Raw genomic sequence first — 24,956 nt, forward strand, 5'->3', positions numbered from 1 at the left:
TCCAGTCTGTCCTGGTCCTCTAAGCCGGGCTCAGAGCAGCTCCCTGAGCAGACACAGAAGAACCTGGAATAGCCTGACTCTTCTTCAGCACCATTTATGTACTGAGGTTATGCATATGCGGTTCCTGGATTACACATTCCAGGATTGGATAAGAGAAAGCCCGGAGGCCTACTCTGATTGGACTTTGTTATCATGTTCTGATTGGATGAGAGAAAGTCTTAGGACAACCAATCAGAGTGTGAAAATAAAGTCCAATCAGAGAAGGCCTAGAGGTTTTCTCTCACCCAATCAGAACATGTAGTCCAGAAACCATGCCGTAACCCCATGTGCATGTTGAGGAGGCCTCACGCCACTTTAGGCTCACCAGTATCTCCCACCGAGCTACTCTGTTTCCGGCTTAGAGGACCAGGAGAAGGGGGAGCTGGAGGCTACAGCCTGTAACACCGTGGCTCGTCTCGCTCTGGGTGGTGGTGGCAACAATGCAGTGGAGCTGGAGTGTTAGGAGTGCAGCCTGAGCGGTAGGAGGGCGGCCTGAATGGTAGGAGGGGGGCTGAAGCAGTAAGATGGCGGCCGGAGCAGTAGGCAGGGGGTTGAAGCGGTATGATGGCAGCTGGAGAGGTAGAAGTGCAGCCTGAGCGGTAGGAGGGTGGCTGGCAGCTGGAGCTGCTCTTTATCGGCTAGAGGTCTAGGAGGAGGTGGGGACTGTGCCCAACGCTGGTAGCTGGAGCCTTGGCCACTGCGGCTCGCCTGGCTGCGGTTGGTGGTGGCGACGGAGACTGCATCTCTGTTAGAGTGGTAGAAAGGTGTCAGGGTAGGTGCGCTCTCTGCGGCTGCACTGCCCGCTTGCGGGGTGGTTGGGGAGCGGGTTTGGTGTGCTTTGGGGGCTGCACTGCCTGCCGCGGGGGCTGGTGGGTGGCGCTGTCGGGCGTTGAATTGCTGGCAGTGGGGCAGGCTCTCTGCGCTATCAAGGTCTACACTGCCTAAGGTGGTGGGGGGTTGGAGGCAGGTTGTGTGTGCTGTCGTGCACTGCCAGCGGCGGGTGGTGGTGGGTTAGGGGCATTATTAGCTGCTGCACTGGTCGATGCAGGGGGCGGGTTGGGTGAGCTATCGTGAGCTGCAATGTCAGCAACAATGCCAACTGGCAGGCAGTTGGGGGTGCTTTAGGGGAGCTGTCAAATGTTGCATTGTCCGTGGGGGAAAGGGGGAGGTGGGGTCGGGGGATTGGTTGGGTGCACTACCCTGGGCGTTCACTGCCTGGGACAGGAGCAGATTGGGGGCGCTATCTGGGGCTGTGCTGCTTGTGGTCCGGGTGGGGGGCGGGTTTGATGGGGCACTATTTGGTGCTGCAACACCCGTGGCGGGGATGGGTTGTGGACACTATCGAGTGTTACACTGCCAGGAGCAGAGGGGTGGTTTGGGGGCGCTATCAGGGTTACACTGCCTGCAGCAGTCTCTGGGTGTGTTGTGGGCACAATCTGGGGGCTAAGCTTGTGGTGGGGGGGGCAGGTTAGGGGCGCTATGGGGGGAGGCTGCACTGCTGCTGCCAGCGGCAGGTTGTGGAGGTGGCCACGACAGTGGTGGCCTCTGAGGAAGGGGCCCTTCTCCACTTCCCGGACTCAAGGCTCTAGAGGGTGAACAACTTCTGCTCGTTCTGGAGCGCGGAGGCTGCACAGAGTTTTTGCGGCAATCCTCTGACCACCGCAGGGTCCTCACACCCACCATGGTTACCCGGCCCTTGCCCTCTTGCTCTGTGTTGTGGGGACCATCTGGGAGCCCCAGGCATGGAGTAGTGGGCACCACGGGGGCTCAGGGTCCTGTGGGTGGAGGAGTCAGGAATGGGAACTGGTACTTGGGTGGGGAGGACTGGCTGGGTCTGAGTTTCTGCTGTTCTTGCTCCCCAGGGAGCCCCGGGCACTGTGGTGTCTCCAGTCCCCACCCCAGGTCAGGAGGCCAGCTTGGTCTAGGAGGAGAGGCTGGACTTGGGAGGGTGGGTGTGAGCGCCTTCACTGAAACTGGCCCCAGCCACCCAGTGGCTAGCATGACAAGGTGAGGCTCTAACACTGCCACTTTCTGCATCCTGTTGTAGGTTTTTCTGGCATTGTCTGCCCAGCTGCTCCAAGCCAGGCTGATGAAGGAGGAGTCCCCTGTGGTGAGCTGGAGGTTGTAGCCTGAAGATGGCACAGCTCTGTAATTCATCTCCTGTGGTTGTGGCAGCCATGGTGATGGAGAGAGCAGCTCATCAGGAGCGGTAGGAGGGTACCCGTGGAGGCCAAGTGGTAGGAGCCTTGGAGGGTGGGCAGGTGCATGGAGGGTGACAGTAGCGCCCGTTCCTTTGGCATCGGTGCTAATGGTGGCAGCAGCAGCAAGTCTAGGGGCCAGGAAGGGGGAGTAGGAGAGCTTTGGGGCCCGGCCCAGCCTGGGGTGGGTAAGAAGCTGCTGGTTCTGTACTGCAGGCCTCAGTGACAGTGATGGAGGTGCAGCCAGGGCAAGGAGGAGTCTTCCCCCTTCTCCTGTGGTCTCTGGTCTCTGGAGGGTGCCCTCCTTCTGCTGGCATCTGAGCCAGGTGCGAGTGGCAGCATTGTTTCATTCTTAACAGAATTTAGGGGCTTACTATTTGTGTATCTTTTTATTTTTGGTTGTGATAACCCTTAAGGGACAAAAGGCTCCTTCGGCTGGGTTTTGGTGTCATGGGATTTCCCCATGTAAGACAAAGGGTGCTTTCCTGGCAAGCTGTGTGTTGGAGGGAGTTCACCAAGGGGAAGAAAGGGAACCTCTCAGGAGGGTGGCTGCTGTGGCAGGTCCCCTGCCTCTGGGTAGCCTTTGGGCCACCTAGTTTCCCCTGTGGAAGAGGGGAGGCTTAGACCGGTATCACTTGTATCATCAAAGAGGCATCCTGGCTGGGCCAGTTGATTTGACCTCCCCACTTCAGCCCACCTGCCCATGGTGTCACCTGGGGAAAGTGGAACCTCAGGCCACAGGGGCAGAGGCTTCTCTGGCAGGCTGATTGCTGTAGCGGATTCTGTTCTGCCTGCTGCTCAGTAGGGCTTCTATGGCCAGGAAGTGATGCTGGGACTCTCCTGTTGGTGTTCTGCTGCCTCCGTGTTGTTTCCGGCTTCTCAGGGACTCTCAGATGTGTGAAGGAAAAAAGGTTTCCTGGCTAGTTTGCCTGGTGTGGTTGGGATCACTTTTGCTACATGCCCCTCAGGCACCCTAGTGGGGGAAAAGGGAATTTTAGATTTAATGGAGAATGTGTCTATGTTGGCTGCTTATTGTTAGCAAACTTCTGAACAATTCTATTCTAAGTGGTCGCCTCTCGTTGAGTAGACTACAGCTCCATTGGAGAAGAGATGAGCTTACCTGGGCTGTGTTTTCTTGCTAGCTTGAGGGTTGAAAACACTAGGTTTTTGTCTCCTTTTCCAGTTGAGTTAGGGAAGTGACATGCATTGCCACAAAACAATTCCTTCAGTTCTGGAGTCCTTACACAGTCATCTTACTAGCACCTTCCAGCATTCTCCTTTCAGTGAGATAATAAGGCAGGGTTCCTAATCTAAAAGGAAACATGGATGGTGTTCTTATGTTGTATGACAAGAAATATGAAACAATTCTGAAAAATTTAGTCATTCTTCTTTTAAATTTAGAAACCCATTTTTATATTTATAATATTTAAAGCCATTAAAAATTAAGATGTCATAATTAAAATAATCTTTTAACTTTTACATTAATTAGCATTTAGCAGATGACCATAACAAATTATTTTTAATTATGTTACATTAATTGCCAATACAAATTTCTTTCTGGTTTTTACAAATCTGTTTGCAAAATTTTATTTTGTCATTTATTAAATTTTTGTATAATGAGCTGCTACATTGCAGGTATAGGAACTTCCAATATTAAGCATGATTACAAACACTTCAGTTTTTGTGTCTTACTTTTTATTAATAGTCTAAAAGTTATAAAATGCTTTGAGCATTAGTATTAGTAGCATTCTTTAGTATGAATTATCATTGGAAAAATGTTAGGAACATAGCTTTCCCATCTTATTTATTTTCTTGAGATGGAGTCTCACTCTTGTCGCCCAGGCTGGAGTGCAGTGGTGCGACCTTGGCTCACCGCAACCTCTGCCTCCTGGGTTCAAGCGATTTCTCCTGCCTCAGCCTCCTGAGTAGCTGGGATTACAGGCTTGGGCCACCATGACTGGCTAATTTTTGTGTTTTTAGTAGAGATGAGGTTTCACCATATTGATCATGCCGGTCTCCAGCTCCTCACCTCAGGTGATCCACCTGCCTTGGCCTCCCAAAATGTTGGGATTACAGGTGTGAGCCACCACACCAAGCCTATTTATTTTAGATACAGTGTCTTCCTCTGTTGACCAGGTTGAATTGCAGGGGTGTAGTCATAGCTCACTGCAGGCTCAGACAGTCCTTCTGCCATGGCCTCCCAAAGTGCTGGGATTACAGGCATGGGCCACTGCGCCTGACCTAAATTGTAATAATTTTACAGTTTGCCTCAAATGAGGGCTGACGTCTGGGCAAGGTCTGCTGGGGGCCTCCCACATGCAGGCAGTCTCTCTGCTGTGCCCTCCACCAGCACTGAGGGTCACGTGCCCACAGGCACCCCTCTCCTTTCCCCTCTGGGGAAGGCCAGAAGGGGTTACCCAAGGGACTTTGTCTGGAAAAGGGTGTGAAGCTGAAGCTTATGGCCTCAGTGTCTAAAGGGGAACACTTCCCATAGGCGTTTGGAAGCCACAGACCTGACAGTGGGGTCCTGGTCTTGGGGGTCTCAGTCACCTGGCCACCCATTCCTTCCTCACTTAGGCATCCACCTAGCGGGCTGCCCACACCCTCTTCTGTCTGTCTGTGCTCAGCCAATCAGGCAAGCCAGGGTTACAGCCCTCCCTGTCCTGGGCCCTGGCTTCATGAAGCACCATGTGCCTTGGAAGACCTCCCCAGTAGATCCCGTCTCCCCAGTATCTTCTGCTAAGGCAGAGGTTTCCCTGGGCCCCTGCTCTGGTCTGCTTCCTTGGCACAGTTTGTAGCTGTGCCTGACACAGCCCACCTGCCTGGCTTCTGTCCCAAACCTGCAGCCAGGCCATGTGACAGCCGCTGACTGTGCCCATTCATTCATCCAGCCACACCCAGGAGAGCCAGACAGGCACTCACACACTAACCCACACACCCACACCCTCACCCGCCCACCCCCACCCACACACCCGTTCAACCACACACCCGTTCACCCACACACCCCCACCCACACACCCCCACCCACACCCGCACACCCTCACCCGCACACCCTCACCCGCCTGGTCCTGCTGCGCCCCCACCCCACCCTCCCTCTAAATCTACTGGGGGAGCAGCTTCCCCTACATTCACTTGCTCCACCTCCTCCTAGAGCTGGGTCACATACCAATTCCCACACTCTTGGCAGGTTGGTCATGGCCCTGGCAGATCTGAGGACAGGATGGGCACAGGACTGTGTGCAGCATAGAAAGGTTAAGGAGTGCAGCCTCATACTCTGTGCCAGCTGCCAGCCCCTGGAGCTTACTAGGCTGAAGGGGACAAAGAATGCACCAGAGGGGACAGTGACTATTGTCCCTGGGTTAGTCCACCACAGGACTGTTGGGAAGTTCACAGATGTACTGATTGCCCTGTTGCATTGGTCCTCAGGGGCAGATGCTGAGATGGGGTTAGGAGAAAAAAGGGGAGGAAGGGAGCTGGGCATGGTGGCTCATGCCTGTAAATCCTAGCACTTGGGGAGGCCCAGGTGGGAGGATTTCTTCAGGCCAGGAGTTTGAGACCAGCCTGGGCAACATAGCAAGACCCTGTCTCTACAAATAAAAAAATTAAAAATTAGCTAGCCATGGTGGCTGTATTTCCAGCTACTCAGGAGGCTGAGGTGGGAGGAACAGTTGAGCCTAGGAGTTGTCAATACAAATCAAGTGTTGGGATATTGAGAATAGCATTATAATGAGCATCCAGAGTATGTTAGTAATACTAATGATATAATTTTGAGCTTCTGATATATACACAAACATGTATAGCTACACCAGGGATTGTGCTCAAGATTTGACTTACATTAGCTTGTTTAAGCCTCTTCCACACACTATTTGAGGCAGGTACTGTTGTTATTATTTTATGGATGACAAAACTGAGAAGCAGAAAATGTAGGAAACTTGCCCAAGATCACACAGCCACGAAGCAGACACCAGAACCAGAGCCCTAGGCTCACAAACTTCACTGCCTTCACTCTAGGCTGTATGTTATTCTGACCATCTCTCAGCCAGGAAGTCACTCCCTTATGCAAATGACATTGTTGGTGCTGATGGTTAAATATTTCTATTCTCACAACATGCGAAAGAGAGAGCCTGATTTGTTACCTAAACCCCAAGGGTTTCTCCTATCATTTCGGAGAGGTAGAAACTTTTCTTTGCCCCTAAACTGTGGCAAAGAAAACAGAGAGGAGGAAACAGCCATCAGAAGACTAAAAAATCTCTCATCTTTGCAAATAAGAATTCACTCTGAGCTTTTTTGCATGCAGCACTGGGAAGAGACCTTGTTTTTTATTCTATCAACTTATCCATTTAACAATTTATTGAGAACCTGTTGTGTACCCGATGCACTGCTGGCATAGGTTATGTAAAAATCAATGCAGCATGGTCCTTTCCCCAAGCAACTCAGTCTCCTGCTTGGTTCTCTTTTCTGGATAATTTTAATTATGGTTCTCCTTTTAAGTAAAGGACAAACAGAGAAGTAGCACTGAGTCAGATTTTTGCCGCTAGTCTTATACAGGTGACCTATTTTTCTTAATGCTCCCCACACATGGGATCTGAGCCAGCTGAGCCCTGAAACCTTCCAGGCTGAGAACGTAGTGTGGCACTTCACATGAGACTGTGCAGGAGTCGATACAACTGGCATGTTAGCCACAGAATCCCTGCCAAGCGTTCGGGAATAGAAGGGGTGTACAGGACCCCACCTACTTTTCCTAATCTCATGGATATCAGGCACCATGCAGCCTTGCCCCTGGAATGGAGACATCTCAGGTAGGGGTTGTCACTGTTCCAAGCTTCCTTTGATGCTGTTTTGATCCTGGATGTAGAGTTGCCACATGGAGAGTGAAACTACCAGAATATATAATTGAGAAAAGAATGGAAAGATGGACAGATACCTAAATAGATACATAAATACTTTGCAGAAGTCTGGGACCATGGAACGTAGGAAGAGAGCCCTCAGATAGAGAGAGAACAGTAGGTTGATTGTGGTAAAGGGAAGGCTTCACTTTGTTATCCAGTATACTTATGTATTGAATTGTTTAAACAATATGTATATCTTTATAATTAAAAGAGAATTTGGGGCTGGGCATGGTGGCTCATATCTGTAATCCCAGCACTTGGGGAGGCTGAGGTGGGTGGATCACGAGGTCAGAATTTTGAGACCAGCCTGGCCAACATGGTGAAACCCCATCTCTACTAAAAATACAAAAAATTAGCTGGGCCTGGTGGCAGGCGCCTGTAATCACAGCTACTCAGGAGGCTGAGGCAGGAGAATCACTTGAACCTGGGAGGCAGAGGTTGCAGTGAGCTGAGAAGGCACCATTGCATTCCAGCCTGGGTGACAGAGCAAGACTCCTTCTCAAAAAAAAAAAAAAAAAAAAAAGAGAATTTGGGCTTTAGAATAAGATTGGAGTGTGAATCCTGGCTTCTACTATTTCTGAGAGCTATGTGACTGTGGGCAAATTGTTTCAGTTCTCTAAACCCCCAATTCCCTTGTTTATGAAATGGAGGTCATGGGGATTGAATGAGATTAAATCCTGTATAAAATGCTGATGGAGCTCTCAACAACATCAGCTCTTTATTATTAATAGCATTAGGCAAAGCTAGCTACAGAGGAGACCTCTGTGGGCAGAAGAGAACCATGGAGGAGTTAGCAAGTAGCAGTAGAGCCGAGCGAGGAATGGGTTCCATTTAACGCGGTGTCAAATGCACTCCTCGTTAGGGAGATGCACCTCCCTCCTTTCTCAACCTGCCAGCGCTTGTTTTCTCCTAGGGAAACACCCAGCATGGCAAGCTTTGTATGTGGTAAGGTGGCTGAGAACATGAGCCCTGGTGCCATTGATTTCCATTCTAGCTGTGCCACTTACTTGGTCAGTTTCCTCACTTGTAGATTGGGAATGGTGATTGTACCTACCTCAAGAATCATCTCACCAATTAAGTGAGTTAATGCATGGGAAAGGCTTCAGAAGAGCCTGGCACAGAGTAAGTGATTTATAAATATGAGTGCATATTCTATACTCTGGTTCTAGAGTAATCCTAAGACTTTCGAAGACCCTGAACGCTCTTCCTTTTGGAGATTTCACCCCACATTTTATCAAACACACTGAAAGTCACCCACGTTTCACATTAATTATTATTATTATTTGCTGTAGTATGTTTAAAAGAGGTTTTAATGATTTTGCTTGTGGTTGGCTGTGACTAACTCATGGCTATGAGGCCTTAGCAATCGCTGGACATATTTGAAAACACTTTCAAAGTGAGTAATTCTAAGGAACAAATTATTTTTAAGTGTAATACAATTTGTATGAACATCAACCTTAACAATTAATGATGTTTACATAACATTCCATTATGTAGACATTTAATTAAACTTCTATTTCAATTTTTCAGTTTTTTCTTTTTGTATTTTGAAGCCAATAAAGTGTTTTCAGACCTCAGGTTAAGGGAATAGATGAAAGTGGTTAGCCAGGGACCAGAAGGACCTCTTGGCCACCCTCCCGAAGTTGTGGTTCAGCAATATCAGGCAGAGCCTGGGTGCAGAATGGACCTATAAGCTTATCTAGCCCTGTTCTTCCCTTTTATGAATGGAATAACTCATGTCCAAGGAGGGGAGTGAATTGCCCAGAAGATAGAATAGTTTGATTCTTCAAATGTAGAGTCCTGAGCCCTTTCAAACTTCTTGTTTGTTTTACACGTTCAAGATGATATTCAAGGAGTGGTTCTCAAAGCCTAGGGGAGTGACCTCATGAGAGGTCAAGGCTGCTGATGCTGGGAAGACTCATACAGGTCCACCCAGGCTGCACGTGTGTGTAACCCAATGACCAAATCAACAGTGACTTGAACCTGCAGCCAGGGGAGTGTGGGTGAAATATGAGCAGATGTTTTCACCAGCTGCTAAAACCTAGCAGGGGCATGAAGAATCAGTCACAGACTGTGCCTCAGCAAACCTCCATGAGGAAGGCTCAAGGGAGCGGAAGAGCCGTCACAGGTCTCCACCAGCGAAGAGCAAATCCGAGCAGAGCTAAGCGCTTTTGTGTCCTTTGGAGCAAGGCAACTCCATAACCTTGCAGAGATTCAGGAATGATGGAAGCTGAGGAGCTACACGGCCATGTCAGGAGGATGATGAGATCACCAGGCAGCTGCCATCAAGTTAGGGTTCAGAGCGGTCCTGGAAGAGAAGGAGATGCCCCTGCCCAGGACCACACAGGACAGAACGGCATCTGGACAGTGCCAGGCCATGTTCAGAAAGTGAAGGGGCTTTCCCATAGGAAGGTTATGGGCCCAAACACTTATTGAGCACTTACTGTGTGGCTGGCATAGTCAATAAGTGTTAAAGGAAGGGAGAGAGAAACTGCACGGGAAGAGAGTAGGAGGAGCCCCTGGACAGCAGGTGCTGTCGCTCTGAGGCTCCTCCATGTCCACAGTTGGTGGCTTCTACCTTACATCTTTATACCTTTGAATTGGATGAAATGTATTTTCTCTTGGTCATTAGGGCACTGGTGCACAATTTCAGTATGACCTTGGTTCGTTACACCTGGTCACTAAGGTTCTGGGGACTGTGTATGAAGCAGTGTCATACAGGAGAAGGAGGCAGGCAAACCTGGTTTTGAATTCCAGCCTAGCCACTATATAGCTGTGGTACCATAGAGACATTCTTTACCCTCTCTGAAAGTGAGTTTCTTCATCTGGGCAATGGGCGCTAAGAATTCTTGCTTCCCAGGGCTATAGCAATGTGCTAACACAGTCCCTGCTACATCATTGTAGAGGCCCCATAGAGTGCCTTTTCATGTCCCATGGTCAAGGTGGTCTTGCCTGAAACTTAGACATAGCTCATTGTACTGCTCAAGTCAGAGCAAGCCAAGTGCGCTTTGGACAACTAATGTGCCTAAGCCTGGGTCCTGAGAGTCCTAAAAAGGAACAGGGCATGGCTCTGGACCTCAGGGAAACAGAGTCAGATGTGGGGCAGACTTAGATCTGGAAAAAAAAAAGCACCGGGCTTGGGGTCGGGAGTTTGGGTCACCTTCCCAGCTTTGCCACAGATTTGCTGTGTGTCCTTGATTAAGTCATAGTTCTCTGAATCTCAATTTCCTCTTCTCTCCTGCAAGGGCAAAACTTGATGGTCTCTAAGATTCATCCTTGTTGAGTAAGTGCTAAGCTGCATGGCACAAATTTCAGATGCTTCTTTAAGTGTGTCCAAGAAGAAAATTCTCAGAGACAGTTGGAGTGCCTGGGAGTGGCTAGAAAAAATTAGGGAAATGATGCCAACATTTAGGCACAAGTGATACAACTTAGGAGTCTGCTCCTGATCTCATGGGGGTCTTAAATTCTTTCCTCCAGTCCTTCTCTCTTGGGTTGTATTAGAAAGATTACTGAGGTAACCTTAAGCACAGCAGGTTGGATTCAGGTTAGATTTAAGGAAGGACTTCCAAACAAATGTTTTTAAAGGAGTGAGCTTGCAAGTCAACAGAGAGAAAGGCATCATCTACTTTTTAAAAGCCTTAAGATGCTGGGCACAGGTATATTTTGCATTCTTGAAAACTGTGCTAAGAGAATACACTGCATCAGTCCTGCTTAAAATGCATCCCAGTGTTCACTATTTAAAGACATGGGGATGCCCTTAAGTTCACCTGTTTATGAATATGAGCATTGTTTAGCCAGGTTTTTTAAGGTGAAGTTTCCCTATCTGGATCTCTGTCATGCAAAGTTGAAATGTAATCTTCCTTAGAGGCAGAGAAATAAATTCAATTCATTCTCAAGGTTGCTTTCAGATCTGTGGGTCCAGGAATGCATCAAATACAAGGAAAATGTTTATGATGTTTCTGTATTGGCCAACATCCCTGGTTTCTGTCCATGGAGGACCTGCAGAGCCAGCAGTCTCTTCTTTGAGTATGTCTCAATTGTGAGCACCAGGCAGAACCACAGGAGCAGTACCATTGTTCTGGAGAGTTTAGTCTGGGGCCTGCTGGGAGTTGAGTAGAAGTTGGAATCTGATTTGACTTCCATTTACTCTGCACCTTGTACTTTGCAGTAACAAGACTGTCCGTGCCATGAGGGCAGGGACTATTTGTGATTTGCTTCTTATTGCCTGGCATGGAATGGGTACTCAATAAATGATGAATGAATGAAAATGGACACATCAATTCTAGTTGGCTTTCTGGCCTTTGGCCAGATACTTAACTGCTCTGAGGCCCACTTTCTGCATCTATAGCATGGGAGATAGTAAGAGTTCCTACTTCACAGGATTGTCATCAAGATTCAATGAGACAAAATATGCAAAGTACTTAGCACGTTGTTTAGAATGTAATAGGCACTCAACCAATGTTAGCTTAGTAGTACTTTTTCTGTGTAAGATTATGTTGTCCTTTCTACAGCCTTGTAAGGAGAAATATACCATCCCCACTGAACAGATGAGAAAACTGAGGCTCAGAGGTGTCAGGTGACTGCCTGAGGTCACAGATGGGACTGGGGCTCATTGGTCTGTCCTCTTTCTACTGCGAAACAGTCTGGTGAAACCACAGAAGGACCTATTCCTGCTAATGAGGCACTAAAGGCAATGCACGAGGAAGTCTCAGGAATATGTGGAAATTCTCCTGGGTTTTCCAGCTCCTGAGAGTGCCCTGGCTTTGTGGGGTGAAGTCCTTTGATTGTCTCAGGTTCCTGATCTGTTCATGACCCTGTTAGCCCCAAAGCTGGCAGAGCTCCATGTAAGTGCTACTGTTCTTTTTGTCTTCCTAACTCTCCCCTGCTCCCCACCTGCATTGCCTTAGGCATTTATTCTTTCCTTAAACATGCTTATTTGCAGAGACACACTGAGCTAAGCAGCAAAAGTGGAGGTTTCCAGTGAGAAGTCCACTGTGAGGGAACAGGGTGTCAGGAGAGGTCCTACCAGCTCATCTTGACCGAGATGCTCGTGTGCTGTGCTTTTGAAAATGCAAGCAGTCAAAGAACATTTAAAATGCACTCAATGGATACTCTCCCTTTGTGGAACTGAGCAGACAGGAGTGCAGGTGTGAAACATGATGTCCATATGGACGTAGAAGGACAAAACACAGTGTTTGTTAACTTGATTATCTACCCTGTGGTTAGAAATGAGGGCCTGGCTAAATGCAACAGAGAGAATCTAGAAACTTTGTTTTGCAAAAAAAGGCACTTAACCCATTTACACTTTACTGCACTATTATTAATAAGGAGCTTATGAGTCTACTAGATATAATCTTTGCCTTCTTTCTCGATTCTGAGGTTGGGTTTCTGGGGACAATGAAAAGCCCCAAAGGTGGGAAAAGCAAGAGGAGGGCAAACAGAAAGTCTGCAAACTCCATCATCCGAATAATGGGGCTGATGCTTTAGAGTGTTCTGCTTGAAAATCTGGTGTGCATATTTAAATTATAGCTTTCCACACACAGAAAGGGCAGCCGTTCCCTTTAGCCCGGCCCCCTTACCCTCTTATTATTAAAATAGAGGACAAAGGGGGTGTTTTTTTCCTCTGGGTTTTTATTTTGGTATGAATTTACAAAATGTGGTTTAAGTATTGATTTTATAGGAAGAATGTCACATTTTAAGATTCAGTGTTAGGCGTGGAGCTCTCTAAAAGATTGTTCAGTAAGTATTAAGGCCAGGAAAAAAGGTGCTGTGCAGCAATGCCCAGCAATAGAGGGCATTCAGGCAGGAGGGGCTGTCATTCATCAGCTACCCAGTCACCCTCTTGCGAGGGCGGAGCTGCGTTCTCCTCAGCACAGACCTTGGGGTCACTGCCTCGCTTTGGGACAACTCGGGGCCGCATCGACGGTGAATAAAATCCTTCCTGTTTGCAGCCCTGAATAATGAGGGTCAGAGACAAGTTAGAAGGGTTCAGTGTGGAAAACGGGAAACCAAAAGCCCCTCTGAATCCTGCCTACCGAGGTTCTCCCCAGCCAAGGCAAGGTGGCCACAGTGTGAGATCCACACCGCAGCCTCGGAAGACAAATGTAGCATTCCTAATGCAGACATGACACCCAAAATATGACACCCCCATTGCTCATGTAACAAGCACCTGTAATGCACTGCCTCAATACAAAAACATTAATATAAGATCCGCAATCCCCTCACTGCCGTGCAGTCCTAAGACAGCGATCATAACAATCAACATTGACATAGTCAATACAAATGTAGTAACAAACCTAGGGTTAAGGCTGGTGTTAGGGTTATGGGTTGGGGTTAAGTTTAGGGTTAGGGGTTGGAGATAGGGCTTGGGGTCAGAGTTAGGGGTTAGGAGTCAACGTTTAGAGTTAGGGGTTAAGAGAAGTTAGGGATTAGGGGTTAGGGTTGGGTTAGGGTTAGGGTTGGGGTTAGGGGTTAGGGTTTGGGTCAGGGGTTAGGGGTCAGGGGCGTGGTTAGCGGTCAGGGTCGGGTCCCACTCTGTGGGTTGTCTGTTTACTCTGCTGACTGTTCCCTTTGCCATGCAAAAGCTCTTTAGTTTAATTAAGTCCCAGCTATTTATCTTTGTTTTTATTGAATTTGCATTAGAGTTCTTGGTCATTAAATCCTTGCCTATGCCAATGTCTAGAAGGGTTTATCCAGTGTTATCTTCTAGAACTTTTATACTTCAGGAATTAGGTTTAAGTTCTTAATGCATCTTGAGTAGATTTTTGTATAAGGTGAGAGATGAGAATCTAGTTTTATTCCCCTACATGTGGCTCACCAATTATCCCAACATCATGTGTTGAAAAGGGAGTCCTTTCCCCACTTTATGTTTTTGTTTACTTTGTCGAAGATCTGTTGGCTGTAAGTATTTGGGTTAATTTCTGGGTTCTCTCCTCTGTTCCATTGGTCTATGTGCCTATTTTTAAACCAGTACCATGCTGTTTTGGTAACTATGGCCTTATTGTACAGTTTGAAATCAAGCAGTGTGATGCCTCCAGGTTTGTTGTTTTTGCTTAGCCTTGGTTTGGCTACATGGCTCTCTTTTGGTTCCATATTAATTTTAGAATTGTTTTTGTGATTCTGTGAAGAATGACGGTGGTATTCAGATGGGGATTGCATTGAATTTGTAGATTGCTTTAACAGAATGGTAAATTTCACAATATTGGTTCTACCCATCCATGAGTATGGGGATGCATTTCCTTTTGTTTGTGTCATCTATGATTTCTTTTCTTTCCTGTTTTTTTTTTTTTTTTTTTTTTCAGAGGGAGTTTCGCTCTTGTCGCTGAGGTGGGAGTGCAACAGTGTTATCTTGGCTCACTACAACTTCTGCCTTCTGGGTTCAAGCGATTCTCCTGCCTCAGCTTCCCGAGTAGCTGGGATTGTAGGCATGCACCAACATGCTTGGCTCCATCTGTGATTTCTTTCAGCAGTGTTTTGTAATTTTCATTGTAGAGGTCTTTTGATTCCTTTGCTAGGTATATTCCTAAGCTTTTGTTTCGTTTTGTTTTGTTTTTTGCAGCTATTGTAAAGGGGATTGAGTTCTTGATGTGATTCTCTGCTTGGTAGCTGTTGATGTATAGAAGAGCTACTGATTTGTGTCCATTAATCTTGTATCTGGAAACTTTGCTGAATTCTTTTATCAGTTCTAGGAGCTTTCTAGAGGAGTCTGTAGGGTTTTCAAGGCGAAAGATCATATCGTCAGCAACCAGTGACAGTTTGACTTCCTCTTTACCGATTTGGATTTCCTCTATTTCCTTCTTTTGTCTGATTGCTCTGGCTAGGACTTCCAGTACTATGTTGAAGAGGAGTGGTGAGAGTAGGCTCCTCGTCTTGTTTCAGTTCTCAAAGGGAATGCCTTTTCCCCATTCAGTATTATGGTGGCTGTGGGTTTGTCATAGATGGCTTTTATTACATTAAGTTATGTCCCTTGTATGCCTATTTTGCTGAGAGCTTTAATCATAAAGCAATGCTAGATTTTGTCGAATGCTTTTTCTGCATCTGTTGATATGATGTGAGTTTTTTTTAAATTCTGTTTATTTGGTGTATCACATTTACTGACTTGCATATGTTAAACCATTCCTGTGTCACTGGTATGAAACCCAGTTGATCATGGTGGATTATCTTTTTGATATATTGTCAGATTCAGTTAGATAGTATTTTGTTAAAGATTTTGGCATCTGCGTTCATCAAGGATGTTGGTCTGTAGTTTTCTTTTTTGGTTATGTCCTTTCATCGTTTTGGTATTTGGGTGATGCTGGCTTCATAGAGTGAATCAGGGAGGGTTTCTTCTTGCTCTGTCCTGTGGAATAGTGTGAAAGGATTGGTATCATTTCTTCTTTGAATGTCTGGTAGAATTCTGCTGTGAATCTGTCTGGTCCTCGGCTTCTTTTGTTGGTAATTTTAAAATTACCATTTCAATCTTGCTGCTTGCTTTATTGGTCTGCTTGGGGTATCTAATTCTTCCTGATTTAAGCTAGGAGGGTTGTATTTTTCCAGGAATTTATCCAACTCTTCTAGGTTTTCTAGTTTATGTGCCAAAAGTTGTTCATAGTACCCTTGAATAATCTTTAATATTTCAGTGGTGACAGTTGTAATATCCCCTGTTTCATTTCTTAGTGAGGTTATTTGGATTTTCTCTCTTCTTTTCTTGGTTAATCTTGCTAATGTCTATCAATTTCATTTATCTTTTCAAATAACCACATTTTGTTTTATTTATGTTTTGTATTTTGTTGTTGTTGTTGTTGTTGTTGTATCAATTTCATTTAGTTCTGCTCTGATCTTGGTTATTTCCTTTGTTTGCTGGGATTGGGTTTGGCTTGTTTCTGCTTCTCTAGTTCCCTGAGATGTGAACTTAGATTGTCTGTTTGTACTCTTTCAGACTTTTTGACATAGGTGTTTAGGGCCACAAACTTTCCTTTTAGCACTGCCTTTGCTGTATCCCAGAGGTCTTGATAGGTTGTGTCATCCAATTCGAAGAAACTTTTTACATTTTACATTTCCTTCTTGATTTCGTTTTTCACCCAAGGCTCATTCTGTGAGGAACCACCAAATTGTTTTCTGCAGCAAGTGCATCATTTTCTCTTTCTAGCAGCCAGTTCATGAGGGCTCCAATTTCTCCACCTCCTTAGCCACATTTATTTTCTGTGTCGTTGTTATGAAAGCCTTACTGGTGGATGCAAAGTGGCATCTCATTTGGGTTTTGTCTTGCATTTTATTAATGAATAACGTTGTTTAGCATCTTCTCTTGTCCTTCTTAGACATTTGTGTATCTTCTTTGGAGAAATGTCTATTCAACTCCTTTGCCTATCTTTTAATTGGGATGTTAGAAATTCTGTTGTTGAGTTGTGGGATATTAAGCTTTTATCAGATACATACTTTGATTTTATCAGATACATATTTTCTCACATACCATGGGTTGTCTTTTCACTCCGTTGATAGTATCCTTTGATGCATAAAGGGTTTTTATTTTGATTAAATCTAATTTTTGTGTATTTTCTTTTATCTGTGCTTTTCTGTCATATTTCAAAATGCACTTAAAACTCAAAGCTCATAAAGGTTTACCTTGTGTTTTCTTTTAAGAGTTACATATTTTTAGTCCTTACATTTAAGTCTTTTATTAATTTAGAATTAATTTTTGTATATACTGCAAGGTAGGGGTCTAACTTCTCTCTTGTGCACTGACATCCGGCTGTTGAAGAGACTGTTCCTTCCTCTTTGACTAGACTTGGCCACTTTGTTGAACAGTCATTGACCATATACGTAAGGACTAATTTGTAGGATCTCAAATCTGTTCTATTCTATTGGTCTAAAACTCTATTGGTCTTATGCCAGTACCACACTCTCTTGATTACTGTAGATTTGTAGTAGGCTGTGAAACTGAAAAATGTGAGTTTTCCAATATTCTTTTTCAAGACCATTTTGTCTGTCAGAAGATTTGAATTTTTGTATGAATTTTAGAATGAGTTTCTTTGTTTCTGCAAAAATGCCTTGGGATTTTGATGGCATTGCATTGAATCTGTAGATTACTTTATATGGTATTGTCATCTTAACAATATTGTCTTACAACCCGTGAACACACAATGTCTTTCCAGTTATTTCCCCTCTCTTTAGTTTTTTCAGCAAAGTTTTGTGTATACCACCATGGTTAGATTTATGCCTGAATAACTTATTCTTTGATGCTATTATAAATGGAACTTTTAAAAAGTTTTCATAGTTCTTTACGACTATATAGAAATATAGCTCATTTGCTTATGTTTGTTTTGCATCCTGCCTCTTTTATTAGTTATAATCGGTTTTGTGTCTTGTTTGGAGCTTTATACACATAAGATCATGTGTAGATACAATTTTACTTCCATTTTTTATTTCTAATTTAGATGCCTTTTATTTCTTTGTCTTGCCTAATTGCTCTGGCTAGAACTGCCAGTGCTACATTGAATACAAGTGGCAAATGCACCATCCTTGTCTTGTTCTAGATGTTAGGAAAACAGCTTTCAGTGTTTCATCACTGATCATGATATTAACTGTTGGTTTTTTGTAAATCCCATTGTCATGTTGCAGAAGTTCCCTTCTATGCCTAGTTTATTGAGTATTTTTATTATAGAAGGGTGTTGTATTTCATCAATGTTTTTTCTGCATCAATTGAAATAATCACGTGCTTATTCATTTTACTGTTACAGTATATTACACTGATTTATTTATTTATTTTGAGATGGATTCTCACTCTGTTGCCCAGACTAGAGTGCAGTGTTGCGATCTCAGCTCATTGCAAACTCTGCCTCCTGGGCTAGAGTGATTCTCTTCCCTCAGCCTCCCAAGTAGCTGGGACCAAAGGTGAATGCCACCAGGCTTGGCTAATTTTGGACTTTTTTTTTTTTTTTTAGTAGAGATGGTGTTTCACTATATTGCCAGGTGGATCTTGAACTCTTGACCTCAAGTGATCCACCTGCCTTGGCCTCCCAAACTGCTGGGATTACAGGTATGAGACACCGCACATGGCCTGCCTTTCTTTTTTTTTTTTTAAATAACACACTTAGGACTTGATATTTATTTCTTCTTTCCTATTTCTCCCTTTTGAAATAGCAATGTCTGTCCTTTGCCTTTCCCACCGTTGTATTTGAAAACCACATAACATGTTAGATTTCATGGATTCACAGCTAAAGAAAAACTTGCATTAGAATGAATTATACCTTGAGTTTCACCCATATGAAGTTTGAGCAGTACTTTGAAGTTAGATTTTAAAGTTGATTCTGGAGTGAGCTAATAATTATAGAAGCTAGTAGATGGAATGATTCTATTTTGTGTGGAAGAAATAGACATGAGGCATGGTTTTCATGTTTTTTTTCCCTTAATAATTTATGTTGAAAATTAATCCCCAAAGCAGCAGTATTGGGAGATGTGGTCTTTCGGGATGTGTTTAGGTCAGGAGTGCTCTATCCTCATAAATAGATTACTGCTCTTATTAAAACGTTTGATGAAGAAAGTTTGGTCAATTACACGTTATAACTTCCATCCACCTCATATTAATTCATAGAGTGAAAAAACCTGACCAATGGATTGTCTACTTATCTCCAGTCATTCAGCTTTTTGAAAAACATTAACCTAACACTGTACCAAGTGTGCAGATACAAATGTTCATAAGTCAGTGTTCATGATCTTGTGGAGTTTAAGAGAAGATATACAAGTAAACTAAAAACTTCCAGGACACATGGCACTTACAATTATTCAGGAAATGTGAAGACAATAAAAGCACAAAAGAGGGGGCTTCAGTGGCATCATTGCAGATTTGATGTTTATGAGAAGTGAAGAGAAGGAGCAGGCTGTGGGGGTTGGTGCCCATGGAGTTGCTAGGGATGACTCAGGGCCTTTTGATTGAGTTAACCGTGATGGTCGGTACTGGGGAGAATGGTGGTCTTGGTTGACATAATCACAGAGATTTTCTAAGAAGAGACTTTGTTCTCCTGTTCATTTTTCCAGATATGCATTTACTTTTCTGACAAAGAGCACATCTTCAAATAATAGTGCCATAAAAGTGCTTTTTTTCCATAGCATTGGAATCTCTTGTCATCTTCCTTCCTGTCTTCTGGATTTTTGCCTGCTTTTTGGGTTGCAGGCCCAGGTCCTGTGACCAGAGCATCAGTAACTTGGCCTTCATCTAAATAGGGATGCTCCTACCATGACAAACTTGTTCTCTACAGACATAGATTGGGAAGATGTTCTCTAGAGTGGCCTCAGATAAAAGCCTCCTCTCTGCCTTAACATGATATTGATCAGGTTCTTCACATGCACCACCTGCTCTTTGAGCATACTACAAGCCATTGCCATTAATCCCAGAACCTACTGGTTGTTGAATTTCAAACTCACCCATTTCCGTTATACACGATGTTTTGTCTTCCTCTCATGGATTCTCAACTTCTGTATTAGTAGTGACTGGCTCTACCCCACTAAAGCTAAATCAAATGTAATCTGGGCAAGAATTATTTTTCATGTTTATTACTGTTTAACTTTTCCCAGGGGCTATGTGAACATAAGCTTGTTTTTCACACTAGCAGCATTTAGAAATGTCTCTTCTGCAGGAACACTGAGGCTTTCAAATCACACATGGTAATTCTCTCCTCCAGGCACAAAAGGCAGTCTCAGCATCTCTATAGCAGGAGCCACTCTCTAAGAGTCTCTCCAGAGAAATAAGCTTCCCAGACCATCCAGCTGCTGGTGAGTTGCTTTGTGGTGATGAACTGGGTAGATTTCCTCATCTCATGCTCATTGGCCATATTCAGGGTTAATGATTCAATGCTCTTGTTGTTCCAGAAGCTGTGGTCAGTGGCTATGCAGGAGTCAGTCTTTCAGTGCTGATCTTTGCTGAGAAAATAATAGTCAGTATTGTTCAAACAGTATATAGGATTTTTACTCAATATTTAAGAACTTAGTGACAGAAATCTCTTAAATACACATTATACTGATATAAAATAAGTTAATCATCTATTACCAAATTTACTCTTCTATTTAATATACCCTTGGGATAACATTTTCTTTTATTCTTCCATAAATGCGCTTCATATGGATCTATCACACATTGTGTGTAATTTGACACAGTGTTAATATAGTTTAGATGTATTTGGATGTTTTCACATTTATTTTATCTCAATTTTTGTTCTCAGGAAGAGTATTTTCCTTCATAAACTAAATTTTCAGAAAATTTTAAATGCATTTTAGTGAGGTAAATTTACTCAGTTTACATTGTATTTGTGTATTAAGTTACATTTTGTTCTCCATCCTGAAAATAACTTTGAAATATATGTAATTTTAAATTTACAGGATTTTCCCTCAGAACTTTGAAGACCATAGTCAATTGGATTATTGATCTTATTCACATATTGAGAAATAGGTTTGTTTTCATTGCTTTATAATTAATTTGAATTTTATCTTAGTTGGCTTTATGTGATTTTCTCTATTTTGGTATTATGCTTTTAACTATTGTTTTTCTTTTGATAAGAATGCCTTTAAGCTGTTATAATTAATTATTTTAATAATCATATATTTTTATTCCCTATTTGACATTCACTCCATTTTATTTATTTAAACTTGTACTTAAACAACTTCCCTTGTTCTGGATTTTTATGTATTTTAATTTTTCATATTGTGTATTTGTTTTATCCCTATTGGGACTTCTAAATATTCACTTCATCCTACCATCTAATTCATAATTTCTTTCATTTATGTAATTTTTCTATTTATTCTATGCTGTACATTTAAAATTTTTATGTAATTACTTTGATAATATATTTTGATCTTACCTTTAAATTTTTCCTCTAATATATTTAAACATTATAACTACTTATATTATTTCTACACTATATATACAATTTGGGGATTTATTAAGATCTAATGGTTCAGCCTTGTTTTGATTATTGTTTTGTTTCTGAATAACTTTGGTCTTGACGACTTTTACTTTGTATATTTTAAATAGAATAGTAGATTTCATTTTATTGTAAATGACTGACCTCAAATGATGGGGTCATTGAAGATTCTGGGTTGAGGTATTTTTTTCTGTGAAAAGTTATCTGTAATGTGAACAATGCTCCCTTTACAGACACCTGAAAATGATTAAGTCAATGTATTTACCTAAATTGTCCTGATTAAAACACAGGGCGTACATATGAACCAGAAACTAATATGAGGATTGTTGTTAATTCCCAAATCAACCAAAAAGGAGAAATATCACCTCCACTAACTACTCTAACCTATTTTTTCTAAACTTTTGAAAATGTAAGGATTCTAGCTTTAGATAGCATCATCAGATCCAAATACTCCTGCATCTATGCTGCTGTGACATTATATTCACCAATCAGACATGTTCAATTCTAACAACCTGTACTTCCATTATCAGCAATTCCTACAGGTAGCATCAACTTCCAGTGTAATTTTTATTCTACAGCTGTGCTTTTTTAGTTCTTTCCTGAAAAATTATTTGTGAAGGTACATGCCTTTGAAGTTTCTCAGCATATATGGTTTTTTGAGGTTGAAAAGATAAGATTATCTAAATTTTTGCCAGAAATTCTGATATCCAGTGAGACAGTGCCCCATGTTTCTGCTGATCCATCTGACCCTTTCCTGGTGCTTTTCCACGAGGGAAAAATGGAACAATGAGGAGTCGGTGCTTGATCTGATGTTGCCTGTTGCTTACCACAATCACAGAAAGGAATACAAAAAGGCTCAACTATTACTTTGATGTGGGTCTCTTGCTTTAATTTAAAACTCTGATATCAAGCAGTTTAGCTCTTCCCAGCTTAGCTCTTGAAATTTCAAGGAAGAAATTCTGTTTATATTTGTCTAAATTTTGTGTCATTTATACAGAAAAAATGGTAATAAAGTTGCATCATATATTTAAAAATTGAATGCCTTCTGTTTTGCCATTTTACTGAAGAGAAAATTTGTGTAGCCTATTGGAATTATTAACAGTGAAGCTCCAAGTACTAATATTCAGAAAAATTAAAGAATCAAACTCCAACTATTTCTCAATAGCGTTTCTTTTCTTATAAACTTTCTATTTTATTATCTGTAATTTAAAAACTTCCATAGAAAAGAGTTTAAAATTTTCAAAGGTAATACAAAATTATTTTTAGAATTTCTTTTTGAATAACCATTTGTTGTAAGTAGCTAATATTAATAAATTGTAATCATCAACTATTATCTAAGCTGTACATTAAAAAATGTGTTAATACTTGCAGCTGCATAAAATATAATGCAGATTTACATAATCTAAGTTACTAAAAATAATATAATTTTGCATAGTAATATACACATAAATAATCAACATACACAAGTCTTTTTTTTTCTATTGCTTACTTACATTTTCTGTTTGATATGTGTATCAGAATGAAGTGTTTATGTCCTATTGTCGTAAATGGAAATTTGCCTATTTTGCATTTTTTTATATTAAATAATCAGACATGCTTAGTTTCCCCTAGGTTAAATTTTTTACATAATTGTTATTAACATAAACAATCCAGAAATTATTTAAAGTTTTTAAAAAACTTTCCATTGCCTTCACTGTGCATAATATAATTCTGTTTGTCAAAGTGTTAGTGTTGTTTGCATTATGTAAAATAACATTATAGTGATATCAACCAACTATATCCTTGTAGGCATGGCTTTTTCATTAGTATATTATTTTGTTAGTACTCTGCTATTTTTCTAAAAGTGCTTGCAAATCAGCTCCAGGTGACAGGGCTTTGTCTTCAACAAAATAATACTGTCTCAGAGACCCACAGAAATAACTGCACCAAGTACTCTTGTAAACAGGCTTCTGATAGAATGACTTACATAACTTTGAGGCACTATCAGTGGACTAAGTTATTTCTCTAATTCTAGCAGAGAAGCATATGTGCTTACAAGATAGAGTAAAACAAATATTAGTAAAATAGGACTAGATGAACTGATGATGAATGATAACAGGTTTTGTTTGGAATGTGGACATAAAACATTTCTGCTACTATTTAATTGGTACCTAGACATGAGTTAATGAAAGCTGTTGTTACATGTTGCACACCCTTTAGAAGGCTTGTGGTTTTTCATCTCATCTATATTCATAGTTGTCCATATCTGTGATTTACAATCTCAGCTCTTTTCATAGTTGTAGCTGTATTTATATTTGCATGCAATTGAGTTGCATAGTTGCACTCAGTAGCTACGGGATGGGCAGAGAGATGCAAACAATTCTGCAGTGTAAGTTACTATCTTCTGTTCCAGTGGGAGTTCTTGAGGCTTCATTGCTACCTGGCACGCATCTTGCATGAGCTCCTCTGTGTTTCTGAGGCCTCTGTCATACACCTAGCGTGTGGGTTTGCCTGGAAGCCAGCATCTACCTGTAGAAAACAGGGTTTTCCATGACCCAGACGTTGAATAGACTCTTCATCTACTTCTGCTGTTGAGAAAACATTATTTATTCTTCAGGAATTTCCACCTTCCTTATCAAGGACATGGTGTCATTCTTCAGGGTCACAGAATGCTCTACAGCCTACTTCCTGGTATCCACAATGGTGGAGATTAGTTGCACCTGAATTCAAGGAAGATTCGAGAGGGGTCACAGCTGCAGAATTCCAAGCACCCTCAGTCTGACTATGCTGATGTTAGAAAGACATGGGGACCTGCCACAAGGGAGGCACTTTGCAGGGAGGCCCCAACCCTAGGGCACACCCCTGCAGGAGGGCTCTTCTCCTTGTAACAGTCACTTAGCCACTTACAGAAAGGCAACACTTAGAAAATTTAAATGAGGACCAAAATACTAACCCTAACCAGTTTATTATCTCAAAGAATTGGAAAAACAAATTTTTCCAACAATAGGGGATTAGAAGAGTAAACAAGGTATGCGTCTTCTTTGGAGCTACAGATATGTATTAAAAATGGAATGTACAAATAATTTTTTTATGACATGGAGAAGTGCTTATGAGAAGATATACCATTAAACATACTAATTAAAGGCATACATTAAAAGGTATAACCAAACCTATACATTAGAACTCAAAATTTAAAATGTGCAGAAAAATGACTCAGAGGAAATATGCCAAATTATAAGAATTGAGGTGTTTCTTTTTTTTATGTACTTTAAGTTTTAGGGTACATGTGCACAATGTGCAGGTTAGTTACATATGTATACATGTGCCATGCTGGTGCGCAGCACCCACTAACTCGTCATCTAGCATTAGGTATATCTCCCAGTGCTATCCCTCCCCCCTCCCCCCACCCCACAACAGTCCCCAGAGTGTGATGTTCCCCTTCCTGTGTCCATGGGTTCTCATTGTTCAATTCCCACCTATGAGTGAGAATATGCGGTGTTTGGTTTTTTGTCCTTGCGATAGTTTACTGAGAATGATGATTTCCAATTTCATCCATGTCCCTACAAAGGATATGAACTCATCATTTTTTACGGCTGCATAGTATTCCATGGTGTATATGTGACACATTTTCTTAATCCAGTTTATCATTGTTGGACATTTGGGTTGGTTCCAAGTCTTTGCTATTGTGAATAATGCAGCAATAAACATACGTGTGCATATGTCTTTATAGCAGCATGATTTATAGTCATTTGGGTATATACCCAGTAATGGGATGGCTGGGTCAAATGGTATTTCTAGTTCTAGATCCCTGAGGAATCGCCACACCGACTTCCACAATGGTTGAACTAGTTTACAGTCCCACCAACAGTGTAGAAGTGTTCCTATTTCTCCACATCCTCTCCAGCACCTGTTTTTTCCTGACTTTTTAACGATTGCCATTCTAACTGGTATGAGATGTT

The 24,956-nt window shown here is 42.5% G+C and overlaps 1 long non-coding RNA gene across 1 annotated transcript; it reads left to right on the top strand.

Moving 5' to 3' along the window:
* Positions 1-282: 282 nt before the first annotated feature.
* Positions 283-22,794, top strand: LOC129530314 (uncharacterized). The gene is made up of 4 exons (XR_008675790.1): positions 283-518; positions 2,087-2,248; positions 19,783-19,873; positions 20,477-22,794. It is a non-coding gene; the product is annotated as an uncharacterized lncRNA (long non-coding RNA).
* The last annotated feature ends 2,162 nt before the right edge of the window (positions 22,795-24,956 follow it).

Source organism: Gorilla gorilla, chromosome Y, assembly GCF_029281585.2.
Source record: "Gorilla gorilla gorilla isolate KB3781 chromosome Y, NHGRI_mGorGor1-v2.1_pri, whole genome shotgun sequence".
NCBI classification, from domain to species: Eukaryota; Metazoa; Chordata; class Mammalia; order Primates; family Hominidae; genus Gorilla; species Gorilla gorilla.